This window comes from Muntiacus reevesi, chromosome 3 (assembly GCF_963930625.1).
Source record: "Muntiacus reevesi chromosome 3, mMunRee1.1, whole genome shotgun sequence".
Classification (NCBI taxonomy): Eukaryota; Metazoa; Chordata; class Mammalia; order Artiodactyla; family Cervidae; genus Muntiacus; species Muntiacus reevesi.
This window is the reverse complement of record NC_089251.1, coordinates 269,404,638-269,412,751: the sequence shown is the minus strand read 5'-3', so window position 1 is coordinate 269,412,751 and position 8,114 is coordinate 269,404,638.

Below are 8,114 nucleotides of genomic sequence, written 5' to 3'. Positions count from 1 at the left end.
ACCCCCAAAGGACAGGAAGGTCTGGTCAAGACTGGCCTGGGGCAGTGTCCATGCTGGGACCTGCGCCTGGAATGTGGGGCCTCTGAGCACAACCAGCATTCTGCTGCTGGAATACCTCACCGGCAGCCTCCAAAGGCTGGTTTGCAAGCACTCTCACAGGCTGGCGTCCTCTCCCTCACCGAGGGAGACCCGCGTTTCCCACAAGCCATGCACTCTGTTCCCAAGACCAGGAAAATAGTGCATCGTGTTCGTCCGATCTAAGGCCCTTGCCCCAGTGCCTGGGGGACAGCTACGGGCTCCACACACCCAGGCCAAGGCAGAACCACATGCACACGTCTCTTCCTGCCCCCTGCACCGTCAGAGAGCTTGGGAGAGCCAGAGTCTGTCTGTCAGCACCTGGGCAAGACCAGCAGCAGCACCTGTGTGTGATGGGGCAGGGCCGACCTAGAGGCAGTGAGGGCCAGTTGCTCACCCTGTTGCCCTGAGGCTGCTGGGCCAAAGACACCTTGGACATCGACCCCATTGCTGGCCTCTTCTCTCTGACCAGGCCGTCCAGGCTCCAGTCCCTTGTAGTGTGGAGAGAGGCCCTGCCAGAAACGTCCCCTCCAAATAGACCTGAAATGAGGCCAAGGTATCTTGAGAAAGGTGCTAAGGGAATGAGACTGGGGAGGCGCCTGAGCATGTCTGGACACACTCCCTGCTGCCTGAATCTTCGTGGGGCAGTACACCCAGAGGCCAGGAAGGTCTTGGCAAGGCTGGCCTGGGGCCGGTCCTTGCTGGGGCCTGCCCCTGGCCTGTAGGGCCTCTGAGCAGAACCAGCACTGTGCCATTGGAACACCTCACCAGCAGCTGGTTTGCAAGCACTCTCACAGGCTGGCATCCTCTCCCTAACCGAGGGAGGACTGGGTTTCCTGCAAGCCGCGCACTCTGCTTCCATGCCTGGGAGAAAAGAGCTTCGGGATGTTCTTCTCTCAGGCCTTTGGCGCTGAGCCTGGGAGACAGCTAGGGGCTCCACAATAACAGGCCAAGGCAGAACCACATGCACACGTATCTTCCGGCCCTCTGCACGGTCAGAGAGCTCGGGAGAGCCACAGGCTGTTAGGCAGCTCCTGGGGAAGCCCAGTAGCAGTGCCTGTGTGTGAAGGGGCAGGGCCGACCTAGGGTCACTGAGGGCCACTTGTTCACCCTGCTGCCCTGAGTCTTCTGGGAAAAAGAGGCCTTAGGTATCGACCCCCTTGCTGGCCTCTTCCCTCTCACCACGCCGTCCGGGCTCGAGTCACTTGCAGTGTGGAGAGAGCCCCTGGCAGAAACCTCCCCTCCAAATAGGCCTCAAATGAGGCCTAGGAACCATGGGAAAGGCGCTCAGGGAATGATCCTGGGCAGGTGTCTGGGCATGCCTGAACAACTCGCCGCCGCCTGCCCTTTCATGAGGCAGTACCCCGGAGGCCAGGAAGGTCTGGTCATGGCTGTCCTAGGGCAGGGTCTATGCTGGAAACTGCCCATGGCCTTTGGGGCCTTTGAGCAGAACCAGGACTCTGTCCTTGGAAGACCTCACCAGCAGCCTCCAAAGGCCTGTTTGCAAGACCTCTCGTCTGCTGGCCGTAACTCCCTCACCGAGGCCCATTCTGCCCCTAGGTCGGCTCTGCCCCTTGACACACAGGCAGTACTGCTGGGGCTGCGGAGGACATGTCTGACAGGGCTCAATCAAGCCCTCGGAAGGTGCAGGGGGCAGGAACAAACGTATGCATGTGATTCTGCCTCTTCCTGGCAATGTGGATGTCCAAGCTTGACTCCAAGCTCAGGGGCAAGGGCCCAGAGAGAGGACCACCCTGAAGCGCTTTTCTCCTGGGCTTCAGAGCAGGGTGTGCGACTTGCGGGAAAAGCAGGTCCCCCTCGGGCAGGGAGTGGCAGCAGTCTGGCGAGAATGCTTGCAATCCGACCTTTGGAGGCAGTTGGGGAGGTCTTCCTGCGGGAAAGGGCCGGTTCTGCTCAGAGTCCCCACAGGCCATGGGAAGGACCCATGGCCTGTCCTTGGCCAGCCTTGCCCAGACCTCCCTGGCCTCCGGGGCTCCTGCCCCATGAAGGGGCAGGCTGCGGGGTGTGTGTCTAGACATGCCTGGTCGCCTACCCAGTCACTTACCCCCTAGCATACTTACCCTGGCCTAGGCCTCTTTAGAGTCCAACTCGGAGGGGAGGTGCTGGCAGAGGCTGTCTCCACACTGCAAGGACTTGGAGCTCAGACGGCCTCGTGAGAGGGAAGTGGGGAGCAAGGGGGTGGATGCCCAAGGCCTCTTCACCCCAGCAGCCTCAGGGCAGCTGGGAGAGCAAGAGGCCCACTCTGCCCCTAGGTCGGCTCTGCACCTTGACACACAGGCTGTGCTGCAGGGGTTGCCGAGGAGCTGCCTGAGAGACTCTGGCTCACTCGAGCTCTCGGAAGGTTCAGGGCGCAGGAACAGGTATGTGCATGTGGTTCTGCCTCAGCCTGGGAGTGTGGACTTCCAAGCATGACTCCAGGCTCAGGGGCAAGGGCCCAGAAAAAGGACCACCCCGAAGCGCTTTTCTCCCGGGCTTGAGAGCAGAGTGCGCGACTTGCGGGTAAAGCAGGCCTCCCTCGGTAGGGAGCGGTAGCAGTCTGGCGAGAAGGCTTGCAATCCGGCCTTTGGAGGCAGTTGGGGAGGTCTTCCTGCGGGAAAGGGTCGGTTCTGCTCAGAGTCCCCACAGGCCATGGGAAGGACCCAGCAAGACCCCTGTCCTTGGCCAGCCTTGCCCAGACCTTTCTGGCCTCCGGGGCTCCTGCCCCATGAAGGAGCAGGCTGCGGCGTGTGTGTCTAGACATGCGTGGTCGCCTCCCCAGTCACATACTCCGTAGCATATTTTCCCTGGCCTAGGCCTCTTTTGGGTCAAAGTCGGAGGGGACGTGCAGGCAGAGGCTCTCTCCACACTGCAAGGACTTGGAGCTCAGACGGCCTGGTGAGAGGGAAGTGGGGAGCAATGGGTCTTTCTCCCAGCAGCCTCAGGGCAGCTGGGAGAGCAAGAGGCCCACTCTGCCCCTAGGTCGGCTCTGCCCCTTGACACACAGGCTGTGCTGCTGGGGTGGCCGAGGAGCTGCCTGAGAGACTCTGGCTCACTCGAGCTCTCGGAAGGTGCAGGGCTCAGGAAACGACGTGTGCATGTGGTTCTTTCTTGGTCTGGGAGTGTGGACCCCCAAGGTTGACTCCAGGCTCAGGGGAAACGGCCCAGAGAAAGGACCACCCCGAAGCGCTTTTCTCCCGGGCTTAAGAGCGGAGTGCGCGACTTGCGGGAAAAGCAGGCCTCCCTCGGCAGGGAGCGGCAGCAGTCTGGCGAGAATGCTTGCAAACCGGCCTTTGGAGGCAGTTGGGGAGGTCTTCCTGCGGGAAAGGGCCGTTTCTGCTCAGAGTCACCACAGGCCAGGGGAAACACCCAGCAAGCCCCTGTCCTTGGCCAGCTTTGCCCAGACCTCCCTGGACTCCGGGGCTCCTGCCCCATGAAGGGGCAGGCTGCGGGGTGTGTGTCTAGACATGCCTGGTGGCCTCCCTAGTCACTTACCCCCTAGCATATTTCCCCTGGCCTAGGCCTCTTTTGAATCCAACTCGGAGGGGACATGCTGGCAGAGGCTGTCTCCACACTGCAGGGACTTGGAGCTCAGACGGCCTGGTGAGAGGGAAGTGGGAGCAACGGGTTGGATGCCCAAAGACTTTTTCTCCCAGCAGCCTCAGGGCAACTGGGAGAGCAACAGGCCCACTCTGCCCCTAGGTCGGCTCTGCCCCTTGACACACAGGCTGTGCTGCTAGGGTGGTCGAGGATATGCCTGAGAGACTCTGGCTCACTCGAGCTCTCGGAAGGTTCAGGGCTCAGGAAACGGCGTGTGCATGTGGTTCTTTCTTGGTCTGGGAGTGTGGACCTCCAAGGTTGACTCCAGGCTCAGGGGCAAGGGCCCAGAGAAAGGACCACCCCGATGTGCTTTTCTCCCGGCTTGGGAGCGGATTGCGCGACTTGCGGGAAAAACAGGCCTCCCTTGGGGAGGGTCGTGCGGCAGCCGGCGAGAATGCTTGCCACCGGCCCTTGGAGGCAGCCGGGGAGGTCTTCATGCGGGAAAGGGGTGGTTCTGCTGAGAGGACCCACAGGCCAGGGGAAACACCCAGCATGCTCTCTGTCCTTGGCCAGGGTTGCACAGACCTTCCGGGCCTCCGGGGCTGCTGCCTCATGAACGGGCAGGCTGCGGGGAGTGTGTCCAGACATGCCTGGTCACCTCCCCAGTCTCTTACCCCCTAGCGCATTTCCCCTGTGCTTGGCCTAATTTAAGGCCTACTCGGAGGGCAGGTGCTGGCATGGGCTGTTTTCACACAGCAAGAGCCTGGAGCTCAGACGGCCTCGTCACAGGGAAGTGCGGAGCAAGTGTGTGGATGCCCAAGTCTTCTTTGGCCCAGCAGCCTCCGGGCAGCTGGGAGAGCAGGAGGCCCACCCTGCCCCTAGATCAGCACTGCCACTTGACACTCAGGAAGGCCTGCTGGGGCTGCGGAGGACATGTCTGACAGACTCTGGCTCAACCAAGTCCTCGGAAGGTGCAGAGGGCAGGAACAAACGTATGCATGTGATTCTGCCTCTTCCTGGCAATGTGGATGTCCAAGCTTGACTCCAGGCTCAGGGGCAAGGGCCCAGAGAAAGGACCACCCCGAATCGCTTTTCTCCCGGGCTTAAGAGCAGAGTGCGCGACTTGCGGGAAAAGCAGGCCTCCCTTGGCAGGGAGCGGCAGCAGTCTGGCGAGAATGCTTGCAAACCGGCCTTTGGAGGCAGTCGGGGAGGTCTTCCTACGGGAGAGGCCTGGTTCTCCTCAGAGTCCCCACAGGCCAGGGGAAACACCCAGCAAGATTCCTGCCCTTGGTCAGCCTTGCCCAGACCTTCCTGGGCTCCGGGGCTGCTGTCCCATGAAGGGGCAGGCTGCGGCGTGTGTGACTAGACATGCCCGGCTTCCTCCCCAGTCTCTTACCCCCTAGCGCATTTCCCCTGGATCTAGGCCTCTTTTGAGTCCTACTCGGAGGGAAGGTGCTGGCAGAGGCTGTCTCCACACTGCAAGGACTTGGAGCTCAGACGGCCTGGTGAGAGGGAAGTGGGGAGCAATGGGTTGGATGCCCAAAGCCTTTTTCTCCCAGCTACCCTGCTGCTGGGAGAGCAAGAGGCCCACTCTGCCCCTAGGTCGGCTCTGCCCCTTGACACACAGGCTGTGCTGCTAGGGTGGTCGAGGATATGCCTGAGAGACTCTGGCTCACTCGAGCTCTCGGAAGGTGCAGGGCTCAGGAAACGGCGTGTGCATGTGGTTCTTTCTTGGTCTGGGAGTGTGGACCTCCAAGGTTGACTCCAGGCTCAGGGGCAAGGGCCCAGAGAAAGGACCACCCCGATGTGCTTTTCTCCCGGCTTGGGAGCGGATTGCGCGACTTGCGGGAAAAACAGGCCTCCCTTGGGGAGGGTCGTGCGGCAGCCGGCGAGAATGCTTGCCACCGGCCCTTGGAGGCAGCCGGGGAGGTCTTCATGCGGGAAAGGGGTGGTTCTGCTGAGAGGACCCACAGGCCAGGGGAAACACCCAGCATGCTCTCTTGTCCTTGGCCAGGGTTGCACAGACCTTCCGGGCCTCCGGGGCTGCTGCCTCATGAACGGGCAGGCTGCGGGGAGTGTGTCCAGACATGCCTGGTCACCTCCCCAGTCTCTTACCCCCTAGCGCATTTCCCCTGTGCTTGGCCTAATTTAAGGCCTACTCGGAGGGCAGGTGCTGGCATGGGCTGTTTTCACACAGCAAGAGCCTGGAGCTCAGACGGCCTCGTCACAGGGAAGTGCGGAGCAAGTGTGTGGATGCCCAAGTCTTCTTTGGCCCAGCAGCCTCCGGGCAGCTGGGAGAGCAGGAGGCCCACCCTGCCCCTAGATCAGCACTGCCACTTGACACTCAGGAAGGCCTGCTGGGGCTGCGGAGGACATGTCTGACAGACTCTGGCTCAACCAAGTCCTCGGATGGTGCAGACGGCAGGAACAAACGTATGCACGTGATTCTGCCTCTTCCTGGCAATGTGGATGTCCAAGCTTGACTCCAGGCTCAGGGGCAAGGGCCCAGAGAAAGGACCACCCCGAAGCGCTTTTCTCCCGGGCTTAAGAACAGAGTGCGCGACTTGCGGGAAAAGCAGGCCTCCCTCGGCAGGGAGCGGCAGCAGTCTGGCGAGAATGCTTGCAAACCGGCCTTTGGAGGCAGTCGGGGAGGTCTTCCTACGGGAGAGGCCTGGTTCTCCTCAGAGTCCCCACAGGCCAGGGGAAACACCCAGCAAGATTCCTGCCCTTGGTCAGCCTTGCCCAGACCTTCCTGGGCTCCGGGGCTGCTGTCCCATGAAGGGGCAGGCTGCGGCGTGTGTGACTAGACATGCCCGGCTTCCTCCCCAGTCTCTTACCCCCTAGCGCATTTCCCCTGGATCTAGGCCTCTTTTGAGTCCTACTCGGAGGGAAGGTGCTGGCAGAGGCTGTCTCCACACTGCAAGGACTTGGAGCTCAGACGGCCTGGTGAGAGGGAAGTGGGGAGCAATGGGTTGGATGCCCAAAGCCTTTTTCTCCCAGCTACCCTGCTGCTGGGAGAGCAAGAGGCCCACTCTGCCCCTAGGTCGGCTCTGCCCCTTGACACACAGGCTGTGCTGCTGGGGTGGCCGAGGAGCTGCCTGAGAGACTCTGGCTCACTCGAGCTCTCGGAAGGTGCAGGGCTCAGGAAACGACGTGTGCATGTGGTTCTTTCTTGGTCTGGGAGTGTGGAACCCCAAGGTTGACTCCAGGCTCAGGGAAAACGGCCCAGAGAAAGGACCACCCCGATGTGCTTTTCTCCCGACTTGAGAGCGTATTGCGCGACTTGCGGGAAAAACAGGCCTCCCTTGGGGAGGGTCGTGCGGCAGCTGGCGAGAATGCTTGCCACCGGCCCTTGGAGGCAGCCGGGGAGGTCTTCATGCGGGAAAGGGATGGTTCTGCTGAGAGGACCCACAGGCCAGGGGAAACACCCAGCATGGTCTCTCTCCTTGGCCAGGGTTGCACAGACCTTCCGGGCCTCTGGGGCTGCTGCCTCATGAAGGGGCAGGCTGCGGGGAGTGTGTCCAGACATGCCTGGTCACCTCCCCAGTCTCTTACCCCCTAGCGCATTTCCCCTGTGCTTGGCCTAATTTAAGGCCTACTCGGAGGAAAGGTGTTGACATGGGCTGTTTTCACACAGCAAGAGCCTGGAGCTCAGACGGCCTCGTCACAGGGAAGTGCGGAGCAAGTGTGTGGATGCCCTACTCTTCTTTGGCCCAGCAGCCTCCGGGCTGCTGGGAGAGCAGGAGGCCCACTCTGCCCCTAGATCAGCCCTGCCACTTGACACTCAGGCAGGCCTGCTGGGACTGCGGAGGACATGTCTGACAGACTCTGGCTCAACCAAGTCCTCGGAAGGTGCAGAGGGCAGGAACAAACGTATGCATGTGATTCTGCCTCTTCCTGGCAATGTGGATGTCCAAGCTTGACTCCAGGCTCAGGGGCAAGGGCCCAGAGAAAGGACCACCCCGAATCGCTTTTCTCCCGGGCTTAAGAGCAGAGTGCGCGACTTGCGGGAAAAGCAGGCCTCCCTTGGCAGGGAGCGGCAGCAGTCTGGCGAGAATGCTTGCAAACCGGCCGTTGGAGGCAGTCGGGGAGGTCTTCCTACGGGAGAGGCCTGGTTCTCCTCAGAGTCCCCACAGGCTAGGGGTAACACCCAGCAAGATTCCTGCCCTTGGTCAGCCTTGCCCAGACCTTCCTGGCCTCCGGGGCTGCTGTCCCATGAAGGAGCAGGCTGCGGTGTGTGTCTCTAGACATTCCCGGCCTCTTCCCCAGTCTCTTACCCCCTAGCGCATTTCCCCTCCATCTAGGCCTCTTGTGAGTCCTTCTCGGAGGGGAGGTGCTGGCAGAGGCTGTCTCCGCAGTGCAAGGGCTTGGAGCTCAGGCAGCCTGCTGAGAGGGAAGTGGGGAGCAAGGGGGTGGATGCCCAAGGCCTCTTTAGCCTAGCAGCCTCAGGGCAGCTGCGAGAGCAAGAGGCCCACTCTGCCCCTAGGTCGGCTCTACCCCTT